Source organism: Scyliorhinus torazame, chromosome 1 (genome assembly GCF_047496885.1).
Source record: "Scyliorhinus torazame isolate Kashiwa2021f chromosome 1, sScyTor2.1, whole genome shotgun sequence".
Classification (NCBI taxonomy): Eukaryota; Metazoa; Chordata; class Chondrichthyes; order Carcharhiniformes; family Scyliorhinidae; genus Scyliorhinus; species Scyliorhinus torazame.
This window is the reverse complement of record NC_092707.1, coordinates 42,558,619-42,575,104: the sequence shown is the minus strand read 5'-3', so window position 1 is coordinate 42,575,104 and position 16,486 is coordinate 42,558,619. Positions and strand designations below refer to the sequence as shown.

At 49.8% G+C, this 16,486-nt stretch overlaps 1 protein-coding gene across 6 annotated transcripts in view; it reads right to left on the bottom strand.

Annotated features, from left to right (window-relative positions):
* Positions 1 to 16,486, bottom strand: part of ttc28 (tetratricopeptide repeat domain 28) — a 1,212,158-nt gene that overhangs the window by 468,610 nt on the left and 727,062 nt on the right. The gene's annotated exons all lie outside the window — the stretch shown is intronic.

The following is a 16,486-nucleotide window of genomic DNA, read 5'->3' as shown; positions in this document are numbered from 1 at the left end:
AACTACTATCTTGTTTAAGACTAAAGCTTTGACGCTGGTAATTTTAAAATTGAATTGCTCGCAAGTTAAAAAAAAGGGGCTACATACAAGAGCAAACACGAGTTGTTAGTCACGGACCACTTTGAGGCAACACTGTTTCCTGGCCTGAGCTGAACTAGCTACCTGAGCTGAGGCAGCATCAAGGAAATTATAATTAGATACTGAAGCTTATTGGACAACAGTAGTGTGGGGGTAAAACCAACCAGGCTTTCCTCCACTCATCACTATACTTTCACCCCTGATCTGAAAGTGTGACACCAGTGGACTTGGATGTGATGCTTCCATAGACAAATAGTCTTCTCAAACTACTGAGAGAGGCTTTCCACTTGGTACAAATGGGGGGGGAGGAGGGGGGGGGGGGTATCAACTTGGGGGACCGTCCAATGTATTAAGGGGACCAGATGGGGAGAGACCCCCTTCCCTAGTGAAACCTGGCGAGCTGGCTGCTCAGTGTTGGCCTCTCCCGCCCCATTTAAATACTGGTGGGGGGAATGAGGCCCTTAAGAGGGCATTAATTGCCCACTTAAGGGTCTCAACTGGCCCACTGGCAGGCAGGCAGCCTGCAGCCACCCCCAACCTGGTTTAATTGCAGAGAAGGCAGAGGCAGACAGGGGGCAAAGGGCCCTTTGGCTCTGCATTTAATGTGTGATCCCCCCCTTCCCCCGCACGCCACCTTCAAATCCATTGGCAGAGTAGCATTAAATCCAGCCCCACACTTCACAAGTATTTAAATAGCTAAAATGTACTCAGCTGTAAAGCACTTTGCAACACGTTGTGGTCATGAAAAGAAAGTGCTATATAAATGCAAGTCTTTCTGTTTCTAAAAATTGATTTGATTCGCTAAATTTCGCGATTTACTAACCCATTTAATTTCCTACTTCCACAGGAAAATGTGGCTTCCTTATTCCTCCTACCAAAATGAAACACCTCACACTCCACTAAGCTGAATTTTAAATGCCATTTGCTCGCTTTATCTGCAAGCCTGTTTATCTCTCACTGCATTTGATGGAAATCCTCCAAATTATTAGCTATATCCAGTAATTTGCAATAATTGTTGGCACCATTTCTCCAAAACGAGTCTGAATCATCTGAGGAACTGGCCAGGTAGTCTCACAGTGCCTTAAGGAGAATATGAGTTGAATGATTGCACACAGCTTTTGTCACCAAATACATGGGCCGGGAATCTCCCATATCGCGGCCAAGTGTTGACGCCAGCGTCAAAACCGACATGAGCGACGCTTCAACGCGCCTCCAGGCCCAGTAATTCTCCTGTTCTTCAGAGGCTAGAACGGCACCGGAGTGCTGTGCGCTGCTCCGGTGCCAAAGGGTCCGCACATGCGTGTGGTTGCCGTCTCCATGCCGGCCCCGCTCAACATGGTGGAGTCCTACAGGGGCCTGGCGCGGAGGAACATAGGCTCCCCCCCCCCCCCCCCGGAATGAGCGCTCCCACCGATCGGTAGCCCCCGATTGTGGGTCAGGCCACCGTGGAAGCCCTCCCGGAGTTGGATCCCCCCACCCTCCCACCTGGACGGCCCCCGCAGCCAGAACGCTGAGGTCCTGCCGGGTGGGACCATATGTAAACCACACCGGCGGGACTCGGCGGGCACTCAGCCCGTCGAGTGCGGAGAATCGCCGCGGGGGATTCTCACGCGCCCCCCCCCCCCCCCCGGCAATTCTCCAACCCGGCGCGGGCTCGGAAAATCCCGGCCAAGAATTTTCCCAAATTTAAAGTCTAAAACAGTTACCAATTCTACTTTGCTTCACAGGAGGGGACACTCAAACTTTTATTTTGTACCATGATGTGCCAGCCCAATAACAGGCTCTCAGGACGACAAAGGAGTCCAGTCAGATAAAGAGCTAAATAAATATGATTTGAACCTCAGCAATTAGTTTATAGACACTAATGGATGATAGTTTGAGTTTGTTGAAGAAGAGTCAAATGGACGCGAAACGTTAACACTGTTAACAGCTGAAGATGGTTGGGCCTAATTTCCTAAGGAACTCCTGCAGTGATGTCCCGGTACTGAGATGACTGACTACTAACCATCACAACCATCTTCCTTTGTGCCAGGTAAGACCCCAACCAGCGGAGAGGTTCCCCCCCTGATTCCCATTGACTCCAGTTTAGCTAGGGCTCTTGATGCCATACTCAGACAAATGCTGCCTTGATGTCAAGGGCAGTCACTCTCACCTCACCTCTGGCATTCAGCTCTTTTGTCTATGTTTGAACCAAGGCTGTAATGAGGTCAGGAGCCGAGTGACCCTGGAGGAACCCAAACTGAGCGTCAGTGAGCAAGTTATTGCTGAGTATGTGCCGCTCGATAGCAGTCTTGATGACTCCTTCCATCACTTTGCTGATGATTACGAGTAAACTGTTTGCGTGGGAATTGGCTGGATTGGATTTATCTTGCTTTATATGTACAGGGCATACCTGGGCAATTTTCCACATTGCTAGTATTGTAGCTGTACTGGGACAGCTTGGCTAGGGGTGTGGCAAGTTCTGGAGCACAAGTCTTCAATACTTGCAGGAATATTGTCTGGGCCCATAACCTTTGCAGTATCCACTGCCTTTAGCCGTTTCATGATATCACGTGTAGTGAATTTATTTGGCTGGAGACTGACATCTGTGTTGACCTCTGGAGGAGACCGAGATGGACCATCCTTCTGGGTGGGCAGCACGGTAGCACAGTTGTTATCGCTGCTGCTTCACAGCTCCAGGGTCCCAGGTTCGATTCCCAGCTTGAGTCAATATCTGTGCAGAGCCTGCACGTTCTCCCTGTGTCTTCGTAGGTTTCCTCTGGGTGCTCCGGTTTCCAAAGATGTGCATTCGGCGGATTGGCCATGCTAAATTGTCCTCAGTGTCCAAAAAGATTAGGTGGGGTTACTGGATTACAGGGATAAGGTGCAGGTGTGGGCTTAAGTGGGGTGCTCTTTCTGGGAGGCTGGTGTAGACTCGATAGGCCTCCTTCTGCACTGTAGATTCTATGAGTCTATGATCCACTCGGCACATGTGGTTGAAGATTATTGCGAATGCCTTTTGCACTGATGTTCTGGGCTCATCCATCCTTGAGGATGGGGATATTTGTGGAGCCTCCTCCTCCAATGGTTTGTTCAGTTGTCCACCACCACTCACAACTGAATGTGGTAGGACTGCAGAGCTTAGATCAGACCCGCTAGTTCTGAGATTGCTAAGCTCTGTCAACACCTCACTTTTCGGTAGGGTTGACCCTGGCTTGGTGGTAATGGTAGAGTGGGGGATATGCCAGGACATGAGGTGACAGATTGTGGCTGAGTACAATTCTGCTGCTGATGGCCCACAGTGCCTCATGAATGCCCATTCTTGAGTAGCTAGATCTGTTCTGAATCTATCCTATTTAGATGGTAGTGCCACACAACACGATGGAGGATCTCCTCAATGTGAGGACAGGACTTCATCTCCACAAGGACTGTGTGGTGATCACTCCTACCTATACAGTCCTTGATGAGGTCCAGTCCAGTATGTTTTTCCCTCTTGTTAGTTCACTCACCACCTGTCGCAAATATGTCCTTTACGACTCGGGCAGCTCAGTCAGTAGTGGTGCTACTGAGCTATTTTTGGTGATGGCCATTGAAGTCCCCCACCCAGAGTGCATTCTGCACCCTTGCCACCCTCAGTACTCAGCTGATGGCGGACCGTACATGGTAATCAGCGGGAGGTTTCCTTGCTTGTGTTTGACATGAAGCCATGAGACTTCAGGGGTTCTGGAGTTGAGGTTGATGACTTCCAGGGCAACTCTCCCCAGACTGTATATCACTTTGCTGCCACCTCTGCTGGGTCTGTCCTACCAGTAAGACAGCACGTACCCAGGGATCGTGATAGCAATGTCTGGGACGTTATCTGTAAGGTATATAGGCGTTTCTGGGATGTCATTTGTAATATCCACGGATGTGATTCTATTAGATTTTGGATCCTTTTTGTTAATTCATTAAACTTGCTAGGTAACAGTAGGAAGGTTTAGGAAATTATCATAACTAATTCACCAGGTTCTCAAGGAAAATACAAAAATAAAGCCTTTTTACTGAACCCTGAGTAGAGACATGACGTTGTTGGATTCAACAGTGCATGGCACCTATACCATTCCTGACCTCTTTTGCATGATCTGTTGTCCCCGAACATTCACAGCCACTGTTAAAACTCAATAACTGCACCAGTGCCCACACCATCAAGTGTACTTGACTGAGACCTTCCTAAAATCACACATTCCCTGAGTAACTATCACCAGTTACAACTATAATATCACTTCCTGGCCTGAAAATCAACAGCTGTGCCTTGAGTTAACATGCTCGACTGGCACTTCTAATGTTCTGGAGATACAACCCAGGCCTTCTTACAATAACATTACCACTGAGCCTGGTGTCTTAATTAGTTTCAAGTGATACAAACCAAATACTCCCTTTGTGAGACTTAATGTTTGCCTCAATAAAGAGAATCCTATTCAGAACAACCTTGCAAATGTATTACCTCATCATTGGGGGGTATTAGGTTCAACCCAAAATGTGAATTTGCATCCTTATGCGTTGTCTAACATAAACCAACTTTATGAGCAGCTCAGGACAGATTCCAACAATAACAGCTTGGCATTGGTCAGTGTATTTTTGAGGAAGTTTAGTGCACGGATGATGTCACAAGGAAGTCTAAATTCATTTCCTGCAGTTAATCTAATTAACATGGAACATCAAAATGCTCCCTTCACCGTAAAACACTAAAGATTGCTTTTGTTTTATATTTTCTGAAGCATTAATATGTGTAACTATTTTCCTGAGACATGATTCAATCCAATTTTGTGTCATTTTGTGGGGCTTGGCAGGGAGGTTTCTTGCTGGCCTTTTGGGTGAGATCCACACTGCTATTCAACCGCACTTAGTCAGTTTTTTGGGCCTTGGGGACTTTCTCCCCTGTCAGGCCCACACTTGGAAAATATTTTCATCACCGGGGAGCCAAACATGCTGGCCAACCAGCTTCTCAGAGATTGAGGTGCCACTTTGAAAGGGTCCGCCGATCCCTAAGTGAGCTTAAGAGTCCCCCACACCCCATCCACCCACTGGCAAAGTCACACCCCACTCACATAGGCATTACCCCCAACCCCTGAAGTGAGTTCATCCCGCTATGGGATCGCGGAGGGCAACTCCCTTTTCAGGCCACCCCCCACTTTTGCCCACCCCTTCCGGACCCCCACCCTTCATTATGCCACTCCATACCCTCCCTTCATCCTCCCCACTCTCATACCCCCTTTCATGGGCACAGGCCCCCTCAGGCCCAGACCCTTTGCAATGCCACCATGTGATCGGGGCATCCTGGCACTGACATCCAGGCACGCTGTCAGTGACCCTGCCAATCTGGCAGTGCCACCCAGGAACCTTGGCAGTGCCAGGGTGGCAGTGCCAATATGCCAGACAGGCAATGCCAAGGTTCGCGGGCACCAGAGAGAGAGCCAGAGGCCACCCTTCCCTGTTCCCGACCACCCATGGGTCTGCAAAGATCTGGGAGACCCCCCCAGGTGCGGGTAGGCCTGGTCCACATTTGTGTAGACCAGTACTAAATGACGCCTCGTTGAAGCCGTGCTGGCAAAGCCGTTAATTTCTGGACCCCGAGAGAGTACAGTGTAAGCATATTTAAATGAGCTGCACAATTCATTCAAATATGTTCATCTGGATCTCGTCCTGTGAGGGCGAGGTCCAGATCGCGATGTTCGGATGAATCTTGTGAGATGCCACAAGTGTCGAGAATCTCGCAGGAGGCTTCTCATGAGATTCTTCGGCCTCGTCGTGCCACCAGGTCAGGCACAACAAAGCCGTTAAACTGCGTCCATGAAGTGTCTGCACACATTGTTCAATTTTTCCAATGTATCAAGTCAGTCACCCTTCGCTGGGTCAGGGCACTGAGACAGTCTTGCCCGTCGTAGCATTATAAGAGTTAGAATGGCCAACCCGCCCCACCAACACAAGCTGATATAACCAAACATCTGAGGCCTGGTTGTTTAAGAATTGTCATCAAACGTGGATACCCTTGGTGCGGACTACACTTGCGATAAGAATGTAAATGTCATAAGAATTCCCGATGTATAATCCTGCCAGATGGTGTGCAGTTTCATGGCACAGTGTGTTAATATTTCATTGCGTTATATTGCTGAACGATAGCACAGCGATTTATAACCATGACAGTACAGGTCTGAAGGATTCTAATTTGCTGAGCTCCAATCTGCAGACAAGGAGATTTGTCAAAGGCGAGGGAAGGTGGGGGGAATGAGCCAATTATTGGCCATGGGTCACTCCCACCCAGATTCCTTACAGTTAGTGAATTCAGCAATGAAAGAGGTCTGGGTGGAGGCTATCAGCTTTCTGGAATCAATGAAATGTGATGACAGCCTGGAAATAAAGTGTGAAGAAAATTCTGCAAAGGCAATTATAAACGTACTAGAATATAATGTATTACAACCTTATACATCACCAGAGGGTGAAATCATTTTCTAATCATGCAAAGCAGTTGGAGGAAAAGAACCCTCACACCTCCACATTTACCTCTGCCTGGCCCCTCGATTCCCAGCTGTGTGAAACATGTCACCACGATGAACAGGCAAAACGCTAAATTGTTACCCCTCTGGTAGCATGCATCGAGACAAATCTCACAGGTTTGCTGACGATCAATGTATTCTGTCTTTTATTTATTTTTAACAACAATCATAATGAATAGTATGGAAAATAGCTTAAAACAGAGCAATAATTTAATAAGCTTACGTTTGGGAGAGAGAGAGAGAGAAAGAAAGGGGAAAGGAAAAGAGAAATAGGAGAAAGAAGAAAAATTGGAAAAAAGATGAATAAAATGTCCTCCCTAACCTCCCGCAAAAAGAAAGTCAACAACAATCATAAACAGCAGATATAGGCGCGATCTTGCGGCCACTCTGCACTTGAAAAGCAGCGCGCCGCAACGCAACGTGGCCGGTAACTGACAGGAGACCCCACTCCCGGGATCTACCCGCTCGCCACGCCTGGTGAGATCTAACACGATCTCGCAAGACGTCGCGATGTGAAGCCCGCCCATTTTTGGCAAATCTGCACATTAGAGTAAGACAGCTAGTCTCACTTTAATATGCAGTTCCCGGAGGTAACCAAGGCATTGGGATCTATCCCTTTTGCCTTGGAGACCTCAGGCGAGCGCCATTAAGTACTGGTCTCCGCAAACAGGGATGAGTGGGGTCCTGGGGACCCCTTTACAGTGAGTTGGGGCTTGCGGGGGGTGTTCAAGGGTCGCTTTGGTGGGCTTGAGAGATCGGGACATCATTTAAAAATGGCTCCTGTCTGCTTGCACTGCTGAGTGCTGCCTGTGCCCTTTGAATGCTCAGAGAGCCTCTGCTCATGTGGAACACCACGCAGGCCACCCCTCTGGACACCCTCATACCCCAGCTGTTTCATCAAGGAGATGGGGGCGGCCAAGCTCAATCAGTGGCCCACCAGTTGTTGGCACTCCTCAGTGTCATGATATCCACATTCACGTATCATGGTGCAATCATGGTACGATCAACCCAAATTCGTCGCCCACCTAATAGACTGGACTTATGAGCCTGTTTGCACATTGGACTCACTGAACTGTTGTGCAATAATGTTAACGTGTTTCTCTTTTTGTCGTTCCAGGAGTTCTCTTTCGATATTTGATGATTGCACTTATTTTGTTTGTGGTACAACCTCGTTGCTCTGTTGCACCTGACACCTTCCTATGTATATAGTTTAGCCTCATGTACATGTTGTAAATATTGCACACACATACTCAGCTGCACTCAGTACACACCAATATTTATTACCATGTAGGCACATCTCCTTGTGAAAAGGGGGATGTCATGATATCCATATTAACATATCATGGTGCAATCACACACACACTGATGGACAGGTAGATGGACTAATCAACACACACACAACATCGCAGCCAATCACCAGTGAGAGCACACGCACTATAAAACAGGGAACACCACAGTTCCCGCTCATTCTACCAGGAGATAGCTCAGAGCACAGAGCTCACAGCGTGCCACTCAGACATACACCATGTGCTGAGTGCATCACTAAGACAGTGCTAGGGCTGGGTCCACAGGTTAGCTGGTGAAGTACGAACCACAGCCAGAAGTTAATAGTTATTATTGTACAGAATAATAAAACAGAGTTGTACCATCTACAACCATGTTAGTTCGTTTGTGTATCGGAACACCCAACACAACACTCAGTACACTCCTTAGAAGCGCTGCCCCACTGCAGAGGAAGCAGGGGATCAGCCGAGCTCACCCCAACCAGAGGACACCTGTGCCATGATGTTTGGAACCTTCCATGGTTCTCTGCCCCTCCCAGGGGAGAGGCCTCACCTATGACCTCCATCCCTCAGGATCACCAGCTGTCTCTTTCTGGTGAGTCTGGCAGTGCTGACTGCCTCGGTCACCACCTCCCAGGTGCTGTTCAGGAGGCTAGGCTTCGATATTGGGACCAGTACTGATATTGATATATTAAGGCATTGATGCGCAATCATTTACACTCAAGACAAAGTGATTCCATAACTGAAGGCTTTAATCTGCTAGAACTCTTCCCCAGAAGCTTCGATACAGAAATTGAAGGCTGCTGGGATGGCACCGGTTCTTATACTCCGCCTCTCAGGGCGGAGCTATGTACAACAGCCAATGGTAGACTCCTGGGTCAAACCAATGGTCCTCCACCTCTTAGGTACCGCAATACCTGGTACTACCACATTCACCCTCTGTTAAAAAAAGAGCCCGGCTGGGGTGGTAGCCAGCGTTAATAGTCGCCTTTCGCATGGTATGACCAGGTATGGAGGTACCGTGATGTCGAGGGTATTTATAAAGTGTTCATAGTGCAGCAATCAGTTGATCGGGTGGCCTGGTCGTCCTTTTGGAGCGTCTGGGTCTCGGCGGTGATTCTGATGGGGGTCCTGGCGGTTGCGACTCCGGGAGCGTGATGTTGCCCTCCCTGGCAGCTTCATCGCCCCTAGGTGGCGCTGTTGGGGCAAAATGTTTACAGGGGGGGAAAGCGCCTGTAGGGGGCGTCGGTGTGTGGTCGGGCCTAGGCAGGAGCGGCGGGAGTACTGACCCTCCAGTGAGGTGCTGTGGGGAGGGTGGGGGTGGGGGCAACGGTTCGGGTGCGCGTGGGGCTCCGGCGGGCGCCAGGTCCCAAAGGGAGACGGTGTCCTGCCAGCCATCAGGGAACGCTACGTAGGCGTACTGGGGGTTGGCGTGCAGCAGGTGGACCCTCTCGACCAACGGGTCCGACTTGTGTGCCCCCACATGTTTCCGAAGCAGGATGGGTCCGGCTGTCACCAGCCAGGTTGGGAGCAAGGTCCCGGAAGAGGACTTCCTGGGGAAAACAAGGAGACGTTCGTGAGGTATCTGATTTGTGGTTGTACAGAGCAGCGACTGGATGGCGTGGAGGGCCACCGGGAGGACTTCCTGCCAGTGGGAGACTGGGAGATTCCTGGACCGTAGGGCCAGCAGGACGGTGTTCCAGACCGTTCCGTTCTCCCTCTCTACCTGCCCGTTTCCCCGGGGGTTGTAACTTGTCGTACTGCTCGAGGCGATGCCCTTGCTGATCAGGAATTGAAGCAGTTCGTCGCTCATAAAGGAGGACCCCCTATCGCTGTGTATATATGCGGGGAAACCGAACAGTGTAAAGATACCCTTGATGACGGTGGTTGTGGTCATGTCTGGGCAGGGGATGGCGAATGGGAACCGGGAGTACTCGTCAATCACGTTAAGGAAATACGTGTTGCGGTCGGTGGAGGGGAGGGGGCCTTTGCAGTCCATGCTGAGGCGTTCAAACGGACGGGAAGCCTTTTTCAGGTGCGCCCTCTCTGGCCGGTAGAAGTGCGGTTTGCACTCCACACGCAGATTTGGCAGTCCCTGGTGACTGTCCTGACCTCCTCGATGGAGTAGGGCAGGTTGCGGGCCTTGATAACATGGAAAAAACGAGTGACCCCCGGGTGGCAGAGGTTCTCGTGGAGGAATCGAAGGCGGTCCACTTGTGCCGCGGGACAGGGCATCAGGAGGCTCGTTTAGCTTCCCGGGACGGTACAAGATCTCGTAATTGAAGGTGGAGAGTTCTATCCTCCACCGCAAGATCTTGTCGTTCTTAATCTTGCCCCGCAGTGCATTATCGAACATGAAGGCAACCGACCGTTGGTCCGTGAGGAGAGTGAATCTTCTGTCGGCCAGATGATGCCTCCAGTGTCGCACAGCTTCTACTGTGGCCTGGGCCTCCTTTTCGACTGAGGAATGGTGAATTTCAGAAGCGTGGAGGGTGCGGGAGAAGAAAGCCACGGGCCTGCCCGCTTGGTTGAGGGTGGCTGCCAGAGCTACGTCGGACGCATCGCTCTCGACCTGGAAAGGGAGGGACTCGTCGATGGCGCGCATCGTGGCCTTAGCAATGTCTGCTTTGATGCGGCTGAAGGCCTGGCGGGCCTCCGTTGACAGGGGGAAGATTGTGGACTGGATCAGGGGTCGGGCTTTGTCTGCGTAATTGGGGACCCACTGTGCATAATAGCTGAAGAACCCGAGGCAGCGCTTCAGGGCCTTGGGGCAGTGAGGGAGGGGGAACTCCATAAGGGGGCGCATGCGCTCAGGGTCAGGGCCTATGACTCCACTTCGCACCACGTAGCCTAGAATGGCTAGACGGTCGGTGCTAAACACGCATTTATCCTTATTGTATGTCAGATTAAGGATTTTTGCGGTATGGAGGAATTTGCAGAGGTTGGTGTCCTGGTCCTGCTGGTCATGGCCGCAGATGGTGACGTTATCCAGATACAGGAACGTTGCGCGTAAGCCGTACCGGTCAACCATTCGGTCCATCTCTCGCTGGAAGACTGAGACCCCATTAGTGACACCAAAGGGAACTCTTAAAAATTGATAGAGCCGCCCATCTGCTTCGAAGGCAGTGTACTGGTGGTCACTAGTGCGGAGGGGTAGCTGGTGGTAGGCGGACTTGAGATCCACCGTGGAGAAGACCTTTTATTGTGCGATCCTGTTTACCAGGTCGGCTATACGGGGGAGAGGGTAGGCATCCAGTTCGTAAACCTGTTGATGGGTCTGGCTGTAGTCTATGACCATCCTATGTTTCTCCCCGGTCTTTACCAACACTACTTGAGCTCTCCAGGGACTGTTGCTTGCTTCAATGACCCCTTCCCCCAGCAGCCTTTGGACCTCAGACCTGATGAAGGTCCGGTCCTGGGCACTATACCGTCTGCTCCTGGTGGCGACGGGTTTGCAATCCGGGGTGAGGTTCGCAAACAGGGAAGGCGGGTCGACCTTAAGGGTCGCGAGGCCGCAAACAGTAAGGGGAGGTATAGGGCCGCCGAATTTAAAGGTCAGGCTTTGCAAGTGGCATTGGAAGTGCAGTCCCAGGAGGGTAGCCGCGCAGAGGTGCGGCAGGACATACAGGCGGAAATTGTTGAATTTCCTGCCTTGGACAGTGAGGTTCGCTAGGCAGAACCCCTGTATCTCCACCGAGTGTGACCCGGAGGCCAGGGAGATCCTTTGATTTACAGGGTGGGTTACAAGTGAATAGCGCCTTACCGTGTCGGGGTGAACAAAGCTTTCCGTGCTCCCAGAGTCAATCAGGCACGACGTCTTGTGGCCGTTGATGAGGACCGTCGTTGTAGCCGTTGCGAGTGTCCGAGGTCGACTTTGGTCCAGTGTTACCGAGGCCAGATGAAGCAGTTGCGAGTTCTGATCGGGCAGCGTGTAGTCGACCGAGCTGGGGGCCAGGGGCCCCATCCAAGGTGGCGTCACCCATGGGTCGCACATGGTGTCCGAGGATGGCGTCGGCGATGGACAAAATGGCGGCGCCCACCCGTCCAGCGTGGAGTCCGGGGGGCAAGATGGCCGCGCCCGTGGGTCGCACGTGGCGTTAGGATGTGGGGGGGGGGGCAGTGAGCGCTGGCCGGTCGGGGCCTGAAGGGAGGGTTGCCGCGGCGGTCCATAGTTGCTGGAGACCGCGGTCGCGGCGCGGGCCTGGCAGACCCCCACATAGTGGCCCTTCTTGCTGCACCCTTTACAGGTGGCGGTATGGGCCAGGCAGCGCGGGCGGGGATGATTCGCCTGCCCGCAGAAGAAACAGCGGGGTCCGGCGGCGTTAGTGGGCCATCTCGCCGCGCAGGCTTGCGGGGTCAGGGGGAAGGTCTGAGGGGCTGCCGCTGCGGGGTGCCACGAAGCCCAGGGGGCCGCCGCGCGATGGGGTGCAAAGGACAGCGTGTTTTTATAGGCAACGTCCATGGACCCTGCCAGGGCCCGTGCCTCTGTAAGTCCCGGAGTGTCCCTTTCTAGGAGCCTTCGGCGGATATCAGGGGAGGTCATACCTGCAACGAAAGCATCCCTGATTAAAAGTTCCGTGTGCTCGCTCCCCGAAACTTGCGGGCAGCCACAATTTTGGCCCAGCACCAGTAGCGCCCGGTAGAAATCTTCCAACGTTTCCTCGGGGCTTTGCCGCCTAGTCGCAAGCAGGTGACGAGCGTAGACCTGGTTTACCGGGCGGATGTAATGTCCTTCCAGCAGTTCGATAGCGGCAGCATAATTCTCCGCCTCCTCAATAAAGGGGGTAGATCCCAGGGCTGATCCAGAAGCGCAGGAGATGCATCTTCTGTCCTTCCGTGGGGGTGTCTAATGCCATGTCGAGGTAGCCCTTAAAGCACACCAGCCAGTGTTTAAAAATAGCAGCAGAGTTATCCGCGTGGGGGCTGAGCTGGAGGCACTCCGGTTTGATGCGGAGATCCATCCTTCCAACTGAAGTTGTAGCAGATTAAATTGATGTGCAATCAATTACAGTCAAGACGAAGTGATTCCATAACTGAAGGCTTTAATCTGCTAGAACTCTTTCCCAGCAGCTTCGATACAGAAAGTGAAGGCTGCTGGGATAGCACCGGTTCTTATGCTCCGCCTCTCAGGGCGGAGCTATGTACAACAGCCAATGGTAGACTTCTGGGTCTAACCAATGGTCATCCAGCTCTTAGGTACCGCAATACCTGGTACTACCACAGGCATAATTTGTTGTGTGGGAGCAGCCTATGGACACATATTACTCAAATGTTTTAAACAGTATTGAAACAGTGCTTCAGGCAGTGGACGTGCTGTTTCAGCACAACAATGGTCTGGCCCATCACATTTCCTTTGGCACTGTGGTTTTTATTGTGTGTGTGATGCACTAATTAAACACTATCTTAAGTTATCAGTTATACTTTAACTTATAAAACAATAAATATCATCACTTTAAAACTGAACTCAACTGAACGTTTCCCTTTTCACTTTAAGTTAAGTCCCTGGCTACTCATCAGGCCCTTGAGAGTTTGTTCACTTCCTGGGACCAAACCAGAAGTATCAAATGGTTTCTGGAATTCACTTCTATTCTCCTCAGTGGTCCTGCCGTTCTCCAAGCTATCAGCTTCCTTCGGGTCCTTTCACTTGCCTCCAGTTAAAACGATCCTCCACCATTCCTTAAACACCTCACGATTGCGGACTCTCCACCTCAAGCATGGGCGGCACTAAACTCTAGTTTGGTGCCCCCACCTCAGAAATACCCTCGATTTCTGATCGGCATCTTGCTTTTGGTCTCCACCTGTGATTCTGCTCTTAGTCGACTCTCCCTTTCCCTGCCTGTTGAACTCCACGCGTACACCCTGCAACTTGGATGTTTCCAGCTCCAACCCCAAGGACCATCTGAACAAGGTCCCACAGACCCTTCCCAGAATTCCAACCAAAGCTCCACCCGGAATCACACATCTCGATGGCAACAGAGGTCAGTTGAGATGTCAGATATATATTTACACGACTTAACCTTTTAGCTTCCCACCAAACCTCCGGAACCTGAGGTATGCATGAATAATTCATCACTCTAACAAGGACATAACAATACATTTCAGATACCCTGACTACACCTCCCGTTTTATAGCTCTCTCTCTTTCTCTAACCTTACCAAATACACACAGGTTACTCTTTAAACCACCAGTCCTTGAACTGTTCTGGAAATTTCTTAGCTCCAGCAATTTAATTACTTTACCCGTACACTTTCATTTGTTGTATTCTTCCAATAAGTTTTTAGCATTGTTAACATGGTCAGCACTTTTTGCCCACCCCTAACTGTCCTGGAACTGAGTGGTTTGCTCGGCCATTTAAGAGTCAACCACATTGCTGTGGGTCTCAAATCGCCTGTCAGCCAGACCAGATGGCAGATTTCCTTCCCCAGGACATTAATAACCAAGTTGGGTTTTTACAACAATCGATGGTAGTTTCATGTTCGCCATTATTGAGACGAGCCTTTGATTCCGTATGTTATTAACTTGATTTAAATTCCACCAGCTGCCGTGGTGGGACTTGAAGCCATATCCCCAGAGCATTAGCCTTGGACTCCAGATTATTAGTTGCAGTAACGTGACCACTACGTCATCAACTCCCCAAATCTCAATCTTCTCAAACTAAAGATTATCTCCAAATTATTCACGTGGACCATAAATTAGAAGATTTAACACAACAGTGGATGTCAATCTGTGAGATGTGATAAACATGTCTGGACAGGGGCAAGTGCATGAAAGTTCACTGCTGTGGTCTTCTTCATAGCCACTGCCTATGTGGTCTTTGCACTGTTCAGGGGGTTGCAGTTCTGACTTAGCAAGTGGCACATTTCAGTGAGGATGTCCTTTCTGAAGTGCAGATGTCTCACACTTTGTTCCTCTCCAAAGTTTAGGTAGATGCAATGCTCCACGAACATCCCTCCTCCTCCTCTACTCGCAGGTTGTCCTGCTCTGCATGGCCTTTGCTCAGTCTCTCAGCCATGCTATCCCAAAGAGAATGCCTATGGGTACAGGCATGTCCGGGATCAAGTGACTTGTGCAGAAGCCCTGAAGCCAGCAAAACGTCTTTCAGCACCTGACCATTCCCTATAGATGTTTGACGTTTGCGGTTTGAAAGAACTATGGAAAGCACCAATCAGCAATAATCAGACTCTAGGAACTGAGAAGTATGCAGTTGATGCTCCCTTTAAATACAACTGGCATGGGCAGATTCTTCCTAGTGTTCAAATGTTTGAGATTAGGAGAAGAGATTGGCGGGGTGTTGAGCTCCAAATTGGAACCGTTGGTGTCCAACCCTAATTCTCCTGGAAACCTGCATTGCAAGCTAATTGACATCATGATCTGCCGGTTCTGCATACCTCCAATAGATGTTAGTTTTGAGCCGCTAAAGCACTCATACAGATAACATCCAGTGTAATTTAAGACAGAGGTGTTCACCCATGCGTTGGATGGTATCTTAGTCCATGAATGGTATTTGTTGCGTCCAAACAACTGATGCTTCTGAATGCAATTTTTGACTTGTTTGTTTCCTATTATTAGTGAGTGGCCAAACTCCTAGTACACTATGGGTAGGGCAAGATTTCTGAATCTTCCTAAAGTTGACTAAGAAGAAACTCTTCAGCATGCATTGATCAGATCTTACCAGTGGATGATGTTCTTGCATCTAGAAACAATGGTGAAGACATTGGCTCAAATTTTCATGTCAGGTCAAGAGGCCCCAACCTCACCTACATGTGACTGTCTAAGTGCAGAGGCGGGCCAGTTAGAAGGCCCATCTTCACTCTCTAACACAGCAGTTCAGTTCCCAACATTGTTTAAAGGCCACCTAAACCTCATCCTTCATCCTGCTCACTGCTCCCATCTACCCCACATGCCCCCTCAGATCCCCCATGCCGCCTCCATGCCCCTATTGTATCCTCTATAGACACTCACCCAGTATGCACTGTGTACAATCCTCAGGAGCCGTGCTTTAACAATGGCAATTATTTCAGTCACTGGGAGGAAAGTAAACCTCTCACAAGTTCATAAAGCCCTGAATTAAAACTCATTCTGCTTGATGCTAGAAATAAAAACTACTCCAGTACATAAAAGATTGTAGTAATTTAAGTGCCAATTAAGATTGGAAAAAACAATGAACCACATCAAAGGAATACTGTATTATTACATCCTTTAAAAAGTTGCAATTGTTCTTGGAATAATAAGTCACCTGCTGAGCTGAAGACATTACAATTTTTGAAACTCCGCCAAGCATTCACATTTGCTCAGTCGTCATAACAGAGGTTTCCAGCTATAAAGCCTGAAAATAACAGAACGGAATGGCGTCCCATTTCTATTTCAAAGCTAAATGCCTGTCAATGAATGGAAGGGAGATGTAGAGTGATATTTTTCAACTTTGAAACGCAAGGTTGCTTTTTTAAACAGCCACAGCTGTCAGTCAACTTAAATTACAGGACAAAGCATAACATAGAGGCTAACAGGGCCTTTATGGAAATAATTTTTTAATGCATTATGGCACTTTGGACAATTGGAAAAGTACTGTCATGCATGACAACAATTACACAATGCCTGTCAATGAATGGAAGA